The sequence below is a fragment of the Bombina bombina genome, chromosome 3, assembly GCF_027579735.1.
Source record: "Bombina bombina isolate aBomBom1 chromosome 3, aBomBom1.pri, whole genome shotgun sequence".
In the NCBI taxonomy this organism is placed as follows: domain Eukaryota; kingdom Metazoa; phylum Chordata; class Amphibia; order Anura; family Bombinatoridae; genus Bombina; species Bombina bombina.
The window spans coordinates 276,756,559-276,770,339 of record NC_069501.1 but is presented as its reverse complement, the minus strand read 5'-3'; the positions used below and the strand labels follow the sequence as shown (position 1 = coordinate 276,770,339).

General features: G+C 38.8%; 1 protein-coding gene across 1 annotated transcript in view; it reads right to left on the bottom strand.

Annotated features, from left to right (window-relative positions):
* Positions 1-13,781, bottom strand: part of LRRC75A (leucine rich repeat containing 75A) — an 820,714-nt gene that overhangs the window by 603,306 nt on the left and 203,627 nt on the right. The window lies entirely within an intron of this gene.

Here is a 13,781-nt window from a genome sequence, read left to right as displayed (position 1 = left end):
AGTAGATACAACTGCAAAATTAGGTCATAATAAATACAAATGAATAATTCCAGATAAACCTAGATTATAAATAGAGTTCAATCTCTACTGCAAAAAGAGCAAATGCCATTATGGGTTTGCAATATTTTTAATGCTAGAACCTATATTAGTCATATGTTTGAAAAAAATATTGTGACCTCGCTTGCACGAACTCGGGATGGTTAATGCTCTCTATATTTTCAACAACGAGCAGAGGGAATTCTATGGGTAATACTTAGACTTGAGCAATAATCACATTAACACTATAAATATTATCTAAAGTGAAAAGCTCTGGTGAAGTCATTGGGGCATATTTATCAAGCTCGGTATGGATGCCCCTTGAAACAGAAGTTATGAAGCAGCGGTCTAAAGACCCCTGCTCTATAACTTGTACGCCTGCTCTGAGGCCGCGGACAGAAATCAACCCGATCAAATTCAATCGGGATGATTGATACCCCCTGCTAGTAGCCAATTGGCTGCAAATCTACAGAGGGCGGCATTGCACCAGCAGTTCACAAGAACTGCTGGTGCAATGATAAATGCAGACAGCGTATGCTGTCGGCATTTATCGATGTGTGGCAGACATGATACGCTACTTCGTATCATGTCCGCTCACACATTGATAAATATGCCCCCATGTCACTGCTTCTACAGGACTTCAGAAACCACCAAACTGGCCTAATAGGCTTTATTTTCATACTATTTCAAGACTTTTTTTTATAAAGAACACTAATGCCATTTTTATTTGTACTTAATGGGATGGTATACTGTAAAATCAGTTTCCTGTTGATGTGTTTACAATGACTTGTTATACCTGCTGCAGAGTTTAAAATCTATGGGAAATAGTTTTTTTTAGGTATATTTTCTATATGAAGTCACTGTCTCTGCTAATTGAAACCACAACCTAATTAAATTGTCTGAGCTTGCAGGTAGAGCTTATCTCTATAGTTACTCCAAATCTTCCCTATCTTTTCTCTCACTGTATAAACCGTGAGACTAGTACTTAAAGAAAACCATGGAAAATATATACTTTATTATCTCACTGTCCCTACCACCTTTGGGAGATTGATTGCTTATTAATCCAATTTACTGTTATCCCATTAGCTTTGTTCCCATGGTATTCTGGGTTGAAGAGATATCTAGGTAGGTGCCTGAAGAACTATATGTCAGTAAATAGTGTTGCAATCTGCTGCCATATAGTGCTCCAGACACGTGAAATCTCCTGAGCTCATGTCCCAGCTTTTCAACAAAGGATACAAAGAGTACAAAGAATAATTGACTAATAGAAGTAAATTAAAAAGTTGTTTAAAATTGCATGCTCTATCTGAATCATAAAATCATTGTTTTAGGGTTCCTGCCCTTTTGAAGGTGCATTAAAGTTAAACAAAAAATGCTACTTCTCTTATTAAATGTGGTTTGTTCTCTTTGTATACTTTGTTGAAAAGCATACATAGGTATGCTCAGAATATGCAATGCACGACTGGGAACTAGCTGCTGATTGGTGGCTGCACATATATGTCTCTTGTAATTGGTCCACTTGACGTGTTCTGTAGAGCCAGTAGTTATTTGCTGCTCCTTCAACGAAGGATACAAAAAGAATGAAGGATATTTGATAATAGAAGTAAATTGGAAAAATGTTTTAAAATGTATGCCCTGAATAATGAAAGAAGCATTTTGGGTTTCATGTCCCTTTAAAATCTGACATTTACAGTATAGGTGTGGATATAACAGGCAAAGGCAGCTATTTCACATGAAAAAATACATGAAAACAATTTGATAGACTCCAGCAGATAAAGTGGATCATTGGGAAAAATTAAAAGGGAGAAACAAATTACAGTACACTGTCCCTTTAATATACAATGGTCTTGAATGAATAAGACTATTTTTTTTTGTGATTTTTTTTTTTTTTTTTTTTAAAGAATTATTTTTATTTGAGGTAACGAAAAATTCTGACATACAACTAAAGAATTACAGCACACTACATTGGTATTATACAATTGCCTGCAATAAGGTAGATTGATTAAGTTGAGTAATGTTTATAATTGCTGTAATAAAGAAGAGAGAAAAACACTTGAACAGTATGCCAATGAGAAAAAAGAACAAGGATTGTGCCTGAACCTCACACTGAGAATAAGTAATGTCAAGCTAAAGCCCAGAATGAACAATAAATAAACAGTAATGCATAGCTGATAATATATGCAGATAAAATATTAAGTAAGAAAAGATCTAGGCCTCTGGATTCTGGGCTCTTAGGGTGAGGATTATCAGTATTTTGGTTGCAGTATAAGAAAGGTAAACCGCTTAATTCGTACTCCATGACTAGGAGGCACATTACATGTGGGGGGAGGGAGGTGGTTATTTAGATTACTAACAACATATTTAAAACAGAGTCGACATAAGATATAATATTGTATGACATGAGATTGGAGAAATAAGAACATTGTTTGCCAGTTATAACTGTATACCTACTCAATTACACGACACCACTTTTGGACCTCCCAGCATAGTATGATCTAAAACGTTAGAGTAGGTAAGCTAAAAATACTCTTGGGTCTCCTAAAGAGAGCCACAGTTTCTGCATAAAATATAGGAGGATAATACAAATCAGATACTAGTATCATGCATGAATACAAATGTACACTGTGGAGTAATAATGATAAAGATAAAAAAATATATTACAGATAGTATATGGCAACTGGTAGTCTTATACCCACAATGACGCATTAGTGAGATATCAGCAGAAAGAGGGCTATGTTGGATACATGGAAGTTGTTTTCCTGCATTAATGTAGTTAAACACTATCAGGCCCATTTATCAAACTCCGTACGGAGCTTGAAGGACCGTGTTTCTGGCGAGTCTTCAGACTCGCCAGAAACACAACTTATGAAGCAATTGGCCGCTGCTTCATAACCCTGTCCGCCTGCTCTGAGCAGGCGGACAGGAATCGCCGGAAATCAACCTGATCGAATACGATCGGGTTGATTGACACCTCCCTGCTGGCGGCCAATTGGCCGCGAGTCAGCAGGGGGCGGCGTTGCACCAGCAGCTCTTGTGAGCTGCTGGTGCAATGTTAAATGCGGAGAGCGTATTGCTCTCCGCATTTAGCGAGGTCTTGCGGACCTGATCCGCAGTATCGGATCAGGTCCGCAAGCACTTTGATAAATGGGCCCCTATGACTTGTGCTATAACTATCTAAATAAAGCAGGCAGCAGAAGCCCTATTATACACATAGGCTAGTGGGAGCAGATATCGCTAAGGGAAGTTTGAGGAGTATAGCCATAAGGGGCTCTGCTGGAGGTATAAGGTGGAGAGGTTGGTGCTTGAAAACTCTTAGTATAACTGAATGAGGCAACTGTACCTAGATAATTCAAGTGGTAGGTAATATATACAATATACAATCGCAGATAGCAGTACAAACATTGGCAAGCAAAATATAGCAACGGTATATAGTTACAAACAGAGTACATTAGAAAACGCCTAATTAACATGAATCTAGGGAACCTCTATATACCCTGTACTGTAAAACTCAAGTGAACATATATGATACAAACAATGACTGTAACCACACTTGCACGTATGGCACATAGAGATGAGATAATTATCTTTATCTAACACGCTGTCCATTATCTCATGAGGCAAAATCTAATGTCTATTGTAAATTAGCCTACTTCATGGTAAGTTAAGTTCAGTGTAACCAACACGTCTTCTTCAATGCAGGGACACATTCCCATGAAGTGCAAAGGACCGTGTATTTCCCATACTGTCTCTAAAGTAACAGCCAGTCCTGGTAACTTGTAAAGTGGCAAACATATAACCTGGGCAGGGGTCCTCATCCGGCCAGATCCATGTAAAGAAACACCCTGTATGTCAGCGTGCTCGTAAGGAATTAATGAGCTCTGCAGCAGAGGCCTACCCGGCATTAACATGCCTTCATCAGTTTGAGCCACCACCGGACCCCATGTAGAGGGACTCACCGCAACAATCATCTTCCCCAGACCGGGAATCAGGAGCTTCGAAAGTGAACCGCCTGTGACGAATTCAGGTTCCTCCTGAGGTGTGTATACAGTGGTAATTAAAGCGCTGGCACCATCCCGCTTCTGAAGATGTGAGGCTTCTGTAGTCGGCACTGTCCGCCGTAGTAAAGCTGCAATCAATGAGGTAAGATCCGCTTCAAGGTTCTGGAAATATTCATCTATGAGTCGTTGCGTAGTTTGCTCCCAGTCCTCCATGCTGATACTGTACTCCAGGCACAGCAAGCAAATTGCTCGCAACCGCCTGCCGCTGCCCCAAGAGCTGTAAAAGGTAAGTGGCTATGTAAGCACAAACGCTCGGAAGGTAGTAGATTGAAGTCCTCTGGTTCCGCAGTCAGAAGCAGGTTGTACCAGAAATGGGCCCAACAGTTAAAATGGCGATGTTCACTGCATGACGCAGTTGGAAGGCTCAAGCTTAATGTGCATTCTCCATATAGATTTCTGTCCATCCTGCGCTCTTATGTGAGAATCAATGGACTCTTGAGTGGCAAAATAGGTAAAGCGAGTCAAGTAATATTACGGTATTTTTCCATTTTTTTTAACTCAAAAGTCAGGAGCTCTGCCTGGACATGTCTAGCTCCGTCGGCTGTTGGCTCCGCCCCCCGAATAAGACTATTTTTGAAAGTACAGTATTTGCGTTGTGATGTGGTGACCATAATATATATATATTAGATGTTGTAAAATAAAATATATTTGTTATTTAAAGCAGTTATCGAAGCGACAAATGTGATCGAAAAACGTTTAAAAAAACTCAGTACTCCAACCACAATCCACAATAAATAACATAAAAAGATGAGTTTCTTAACGATTTTGTTTGTTTGTTCTCATGTTTTTAATACTTTTGTAATAAAGGTTCTTTGGAACTTTGTATACATTATACACTGAGGATTATGCTTGGGATATAGAGGGTTTTTTAATCTTTTCTATTGTATTTTTTTCCACAGGAGAAATTCCTGAGGAAAGTATAAAAATAATACACCTTGAAATTTTATAAGTTACTGTATCATCAGAAAACTTCCATTTGCACTGATCAATAACTATTGTTTTATTGTTCATTTATGGTTTGGAAACTATACTGAAGTTCCTTGTCAGCCAACATGATGAGGAGATAATAAATGACATTCTGTGAAATGTTAAGTCACAAGGGAACGTATATCTTTCTAACCTTTTGTGATTCAATTATCTAGGTGACAGCACAACATTTATGAAAATGACAGACATAATATAATATGAGTAACATATTCAGCATAAAATGTACTAGTAAATAACCCGACATACATACAGAGATGTATTTTACAAATGTTTCCCCCAGTAGCTTCATGGTTTTCAAATTTTTTTTTGGTAAAAGGAAAGATCAAAGTCAATGGGAGAGTATGGGAAAAAGTAACTTAAAAAAATAGAGTTCAGTGAAAATAGTGGTTCTTTATTAATAAAGGTTAATAATAATAATCGTTGTACAACAGTTTGAGAATAAGAGAAGGCTAGGCATTAAAAAAAACAACAATTTTTTTTTGAAAGGGATATGAAAACATTTTTTTTTCTTTCGTTGTTTAGAAAGAGCATGCCATTTTAAATAACTTGCCAATTTACTTCTATTATATAACATGTTTTGTTCTTTTTGCATTCTTTGTTGAAAAGTATACCTAGGAAGGCTCAAAAGCTGCTGATTGATTGCAGAACATATGTGCCTCTTTTCATTGGCTTTCAGCTAGCTCCCAGTAGTGAATTACTACTCCTACAATTGATACCAAGAGAATGAAGCTAATTATATAAAAGAAGTACATTTGAGTTGTTTAAAATTGTGTTATATCAGAAACATGAAAAAAATTTGTTTCATGTCCCTTTATGTTCTAACATAAAAGCACAATAGATTTGCATGGTAAAAATAAAAATGTATAAAATCTCATCATAAAACTAAAAAAAAAAAGTTTAATTTTTATCCAAACCAAAAGGATCATACACTTTTTAAACACCCCACTGAGTTGTTAAATAAAAAGAAACTGAGTAATGTCTAACTACTGCTGGCTAAAGGGCAGGGATAGGCACGGACCAAGTACAGACCTTACTGAAGGACACCAAGGAACATTTCAAATTAAAAACATCAAAAAACACTCTCTTTACCGAGAGAGTACTGGATACATGGTGGAATAGCCATCCAGCAGAAGTGGTAGAGACAGTGAAGGAGTTTAAAAATGCATGGGATGGGCATAAGGCTATGCTAGGTATAAGATAAGGCCAGGAACTAATAAAAGTATTCAGAAAAGTGAGCAGACTAGATGGACCGAATAGTTCCTATCTACCAACACATTCTAAGTTTCTATAAGTCAGGAGAGCGGCACTGGACGTGTCTTGACAAAGTCCGCAGAAGCCAGGTGAAAAGCGTAGACAGGGACGTTCTACATACGGCACTAGTACTGCAGGAGAAGAGATTGATCTAAAGATTGCCTTGTACGGATCACGCACATACTAATGGGGATACATAGAGCTGCATATGAGAGCACTTACTCGGATACTGAAGACTGCTGATTGCTGATTGTGTGTTGTTAAAAGGCGACTTGTATATTATCCTCTTGTAAGTGCAACTGATTATATGCTCTTAGTAAAGTTGTGAAAACTTTTACCTTGAGTCGTGGTTGCGCTCTTGTTTTCTTGTGTTTCCAGTATCTAATCAAACAAGTTTAAAATAACATTTATATAAAGACTGCTTGTGGTATACTAGTATGAAATGTTTTCAAAATGCTAACCTTTCTTTCTTTTTTTTGTTGTTGTATTGAGAGTCTGCAACTCCTAACCAAACTCACCCACCTAGATGTTAATCACATGATTATCATGGTTGGTTACCTATTTGGTTAGGTAAGGTTTATCAGAGTAGGCAGCAGTCTTCTACACACAGACACCAGCACCACGCTGCCGCACAGATCAAGGAATCGGGACGGGTCACGGCTCACGGTTGGTTGACACAGGCTGCACTGCAGGCAGCTTGATTCTTCCCTCTCACTCACTTTCCCACTACTAGGCGGCGTCCCGTGGGTGTGGCCCCAACCCCGCAAAACGTGGTGCCGCCTGCGTCAAGGAGAAGTCAGAACCAGCATTCATCTGTCCTACTCCTCTCTCCCTACCGTAAAACTGGTGGCAGACACTGCAATGGCCAGTCACAGAGACCATTGTTCATGTACGGACACCTTGCCTATCCCTGCTAGAGGGCTGTACAAAAGCTAGCTATGGAACGTAGGAAAATAGTGAGATATATGGGAAAGAAAGAATTCCCGAAGTAGAATTACACAGCTCAAAAGAGGAAATGGCAAGTCGACTCATCATTTTTTAATACATATAGAATACTAGTTACATTATTAGTTTTTTCAAATATAGGGGTCAGTCAATTCCATAACTATCATCTGATTTCTCTACAAATCATTAAAAAAAAAACAATTCTAAATGATTGGAATTGACCCCATAGTACTTTGTTTTCTGTCCCTTTAATCTGTTCTAATAACATTCAGGCTTTGCTAATATGTGAATCTATTGGAAGGACATCGGGAACCTGTGGAAGACAGATAAAAGAGGCGCCTCATGGGACAAGTATTGTCTGGAGCAACAGATGGAAGGTAAAGCAGACAGGCGAAACCCCCCACAGAGTATTACTCACAAGAGAGGCGGTACAGACGTGTACCCAAACAGGCAGGACGGAACCAAAAGTCGCCCGTCAGACAAACGTAAACTCGATGCACTGGAAGCAGACGTCACTCGGCGGACAGCGTCAGAGTGGAACCCAGCAGAGGAGCCAATGGGATAGGTGGGATCTCGACAAAGGGACACACTAAGTGGAATGCTTCCAGTAACGACCACAAGGTGGTGCAAAGATTCAGCCTCCGATAGTAAAACAAAATCTAAAGAGATCCTGTCCTGTGCAAAAAACAATATCAGTCTGACGCCAGCATAATCCCAGCCTGGCAGTTGCGACACCAAACTGGTCTCCTAGATATATAACTAATTTCTTCCAAGGTTAGGTGAAAACTGCAAGACTGTAATAATATTTAAAAAAAACAATACTAAATTGAACGTGTGCTTTATTCCAATGCAAGTAATGTAATTTGCATTAATATACTAATTGGAATCGAAACTGCACAGCAAGTTAGCATAGTCTTATGGGTACACAGCTTCACTCTCATATATAGAAACATACTGGTCTAGATTACAAGAGCCGCACAGAAATATCATTATTGTATATTATTATATAAATATAATATAAATATTTTGAGCTAACTAACTTGCTGACCAACTTGCACCTATTTTTACTGATCTTTATAACCATTCCTTAATACAATGCGTCGTACCAGCTTGTTTTAAATCTATAATTATTCTGGTTCTGAAGAAACAAGAGATTTTGAGCATGAATGATTGCCTGTTGCTCTTACATCTGTTATTATGAAATGCTTTGAAAGAATTATGCGGTGCCATCTAAATGCCTTGGCTGACACCCTTCAAGATCCACTACAGTTCCCATACAGATCTAATAGATCTGTGAATGATGTGATTAATCTCTTTTTATATTATATTTTACATCATTCTGATAATTCTTGAACCTATGTCCGAGATTTATTTGTGGATTTCAGTTCTGCTTTTAATCCTATTGTTCCTGATTTGCTTTTTGTTAAATTAAAATAACTCATTGTGCCCTTTTCCATATGGCAATGGCTTTATAGCTTTTTAATTAATAGGAAATAATTTGTTATAGTGAATGGGCTGATTTCTGACCGTGTCTTCCTCAAAACTATCCTACAGGGTCGTGCTGTTTCTCCCTTGTTCTATTCCTTATATTCTAACGATTGTACGTCTGCAAATGAATCTGTGAAGTTATCGAAATTTGCAGACAACACTACTCTGATTGGGGTTATCTCAGATGAAGATGAATTAAGCTACAACATGGAACAGACAGGCTGGTAACATGGAGTGAAGCAAACAATTTAGAATTAAATGCTCATAAAACCAAAGAGATGGTAATTGATTTTAGAAAAGAAAAGTCTTTATCACCTTCTTCTCTGAAAATTAAAGATTGCATAGTAGAAAAAGTTACATTGTACAAATTCCTTGGCACAACAATTCAACATGATTTGAAATGGGACATTAATATTTTTCTATAATTAAAAAGTCTCAACAACGTTTGTACTTGTTGAGGCAACATCAAATCATTTTTTTATCCTCTATTTTAACCTGGGATAGCTCTACTACATTATCATTAAAGGAGACACCACACCGAATTGTGAAATCTGCGAAAAAAAATCATTGGGTGTCAACTTATTTCTCTTAAGGACATTTACTTTTCACGGATGAATAAGAGAGTTGGATTTTTTTTTATCTGATTCATGTCACCCTGGATGTTGTGTTTTTAATTGTCTATATTTGTATCATAGGCCAATGTTGAGAGTTTTACATACTCTGACAAACCATTTTCTGAATAGTTTTTCCCCAGGCTATTAAAATACCAAACAGGAATACTTCTCTTATTTCACTTTTCGTACGATAGATTGCATTTAAGTCACATCGTGTGAATATATTTATTAGATTTTTACACAGCTGATTGTATTTATATGTTCATTGTCATCTGATACCTTTTACACCATGAAGAATTCCTTGTATATTTTTTTATATACTTGGCGAATAAATTATTATTTTCTATATCACAAGTCTAAAGCAATAGTCTAGGATGCGCTAACATCTGTATATCAGATTGCTTATGTACGCATAATCACTTACATAATATATTTCTATGGTGGTGCACAATAAAATTCATGTCAGATATTGCTCAAGCTCTAAGCTGATGGTGTGCCAAGCCAAAGGTGTGCTAAGCTGATGGTGCGCTAAACCGAGGGTGCCCGAAACCGAGGGTGTGCTAAGCTAATGGTACGCTACGCGGAGGGGTGCTAAGATGATGGTGCACTAAGCAGACGGTGTGCTAAGATGATGTTACGCTAAGCCAAAGGTGCACTTAACTGATTGAGTGCAAAACCGATAGTGCGCTTAGCCGATGGTGCACAAGTAGTGAATTTCTTCATGTAGTTCTGTATTATACTAATAATTAAAATGGACTTAGTATTTTGGATTGGGCTTGAGCACGAAACTTCTAATACGAGAGCAATGAGCATGCTAATAGTGCTCCTTGCACTTTTTATTATAAAGTACCTGTGCATATACTCTGTTGGCCCACACACAGGGAGACTCCCTAGAATACATAATAAACATCTCCCCCATTCCAATGATGTCTTAATATGGCCCCCCTAAAGGGAAGGCGCTATATCAAAATTGTATCTCAGAACGAAAAGGGTTTAAATTCCCCCACAAAGCGGTCAGTCGCTCTCTCCTGTTTTAAAAAATCCAAAGCGGATGTGGTCTTTGTGCAGGAGACTCACTTCCCTAAAGATAAGTCCCCTAAATTCTCAAATAGGGAATTTCCCATTACATACTTAGCGTCACATACAGACAATGTGGGGGTTTGGGAATCCTGTTCCACAGGTCACTACCATTTCAGCTATCAACCATGGAGGTGGACCCTGGAGGAAGATGGCTTATCCTTACTGGCCTTCTTTATAATCGACCAGTGACTTTGGTCAATGTTTACGCCCCAAACTCAAAACAGGCACAATTTTTTAAAAGAGTAACAAATAAGATCATTCAAGCCCAGAAAGGAGCCTTAATCATAGCAGGTGACCTGAATGTAGCACTTGAATCAGGAATTGACTGCTCCCGGGGTCGAGGTAGCGTCCCCCTTAAGACCTTACAGGACATTAGAACACTCACTCATAGGCTTACATTGATTGACGTGTGGCGGGCCAAGCACCCAAGCCAACGGAACTATACTTTTTTCTCTAACTCGGACCAACGCTATTCACGTATTGATTATATCTTTACCGACCAAACCACTTATAATGTAGTGAGGGATGCGGATATAGAACCAACAAGCTGGTCGGATCAAGCCGCAGTGTCAACTACACTGAATTGGTCAGATAAACCCTTAACCCCTTTTATGTGGAGGCTTGATGAATCCCTGTTAAAAAAAACATTATTTTCCAAACGTGTAGCGGAAATAATAAAAGAATATTTTACACTTAAAGGGACAGTCAACCATAGAATTGTTATTGTTTTAAAAGATAGATAATCCCTTTATTACTCATTCCCCAGTTTTGCATAACCAACACAGTTATATTAATGTACTTTTTACCTCTGTGATTACCTTGTATCTAGGAACCTTCTTCCAGCCCCCTGATCACATGACTGTGACTGTTTATTATCTATTGTCTTAAATTTAGCATTGTATTGTGCTAGATCTTAAATAATTTTCTGTGCCTGAACACAGTGTTATCTATATAGCCACGTGTACTTTCTGTCTCTTTGTGTTGAAAAGAGATTTACAAAGCATGTGATAAGAGGCAGCCCTCAAAGGCTTAGAAATTAGCATATGAGCCTACCTATGTTTAGTTTAAACTAAGAATACCAAGAGAAAAAAGCAAATTTGATGATAAAAGTAAATTGGAAAGTAAATTAAAATTAAAAGTCCTATCTGAATAATGAAAGTTTAATTTATACTTGACTGTCCCTTTAACAATACACCAGACATCTCATCACACACGCTTTGGGAGGCTCACAAATGTGTTATCAGGGGGGAAATGATAAAATATAAGGCTAGCCTGACAAAGCAATACCGCAAGGCATATAGATCCATGACACAAAATATTCGCGAATTAGAGCAACGTCATAAACTATCCCCGCTAGATAAAGCTACAGTTGATAACTTACGGCAGGCAAGGAATAACCTAAATAGACTAATCTACAAAGACGCTCAAACTAAAGCGGTGTACCTTAAAAAAATGTATCTAGCCAACTCTAACAAGGTGGGTCCCTCCCTCGCAAGAACCCTTAGGGAGCAGAAACTCAACTCTTATGTACACAGCATAGTCGATTCTGCAGGATGTCAGGCCATAAGTAGTCACCAAATTGTAGACCAATTTAGGGCATTTTATAGCAAATTATATAACTTGCCGAAGCCACCACTAGCAGCGACTCCCCAGGCGCAAGAAAAGTATATAGCGGAGGCTAACCTCCCGGCTCTCCCTGCAGAGATCTCTCAGTAATTAGAGGCCCCAATCACTTCTCAAGAAGTACTCCTGGCAATAAAATCCCTCCCACTGCGCAAGAGCCCTGGACCTGATGGGTTCTCAAATTTATATTATAAAAACTATAGACAACTTCTGACCCCGCATTTAACCTCAATGTTCGCAGCAATAGACAATAAAACTTGGCCCAAAAGTAACTTAGAAGCTCACGTCATAGTTTTGCCAAAGGCGGATAGAGACCCCCAAAAAGTGGAAAATTATAGACCCATATCCCTGCTCAATTCTGATATTAAGATTTATGCAGAAATTTTAGCGACACGCCTAAACACAATTCTCCCCCAAATTATCCATGTGAACCAAACAGGGTTTATCCCTGGGAGGGAAGCACGGGATAATACCATTAGGGTTATACAACTAATAGAGCATGCCAGCCGGTCGGGAACTCCTTCGATATTAATATCAACGGATGCTGAGGAAGCTTTCGACCGGCTGGACTGGAGATTCCTGCACTCCTGCCTGTCCGCCTTTCGCATAGGCGAATTAATGATCCATAGAATCCTCAGCCTATACACTCAACCCTCTGTGAAAATTAAGGCCAACGGCATACTCTCAGACAGCTTTAAGATAGGAAACGGTACCAGGCAGGGTTGCCCCCTGTCTCCGCTCCTTTTTCGCGATATCCATGGAGGTGTTGGCCTCACATGTTAGAAATAACCCTAAAATCACAGGAATTTCACTAGGCCCTAATACATTTAAACTAACTCTTTACGCGGATGATGTCCTCATCTTGTTAACCTCCCCACCCACTTCTATTACACATTTATTGGAGGAGTTTGATAGATTTAGTGCCCATTCCAATTTCCTCATCAATGCACAAAAGTCGGAAATCCTAAATATTAATATGAAAAAACAATCCTTTGAAGCCCTAAGGAACCGCTGCCCATACAAGTTAAATTATGATAAACTTAAATACCTTGGAATCCAGCTCACACCAGTGAGCAGTAAATTATTTAAGCACAACTACATACCTCTTATGCACAGACTCAAAAGGGAACTTGATAGCTGGCAACATAAACCACTTTCATGGTGGGGTCGTATACAAGCGGTAAAGATGACAGCCCTTCCGCAATTACTTTACGTGATGCAGACGGTTCCAATTCACCTACCAAACACATACCTTAATCAATTACAATCAATGCTAAGCTCCTTTATTTGGGGAAACATTAAACCGCGAATTAGCAAGAAAATTATAATGGCTCCACTGGGGGCGGGGGGACTGGGTGTGCCGTCAGTATTGTCATTCCATCGTGCAGTAGTCATGCAGAGGATAATTGAATGGCATGATAGGACAAACGCTAAAGCGTGGGCGTCTATAGACTCTTTCCTTCTAAAATCTCCAAGTATAGGTCCACTTAGTTGGATTAGGCATTCGGCCAGACCCCCCCTTGCAAGATTATCCCCACTATATAACCACCTCTTTAGAACATGGGATGGGATTAGAGCCAAAATAAAGGGTATTTCATCCCCCATATCCCCATTGTCACCAATATCATATAACGCAGAATTTGCGGGAGGTATGTTGGTAGAAAAATCTAACCCTATAGGCTGGAAACACACGATACCG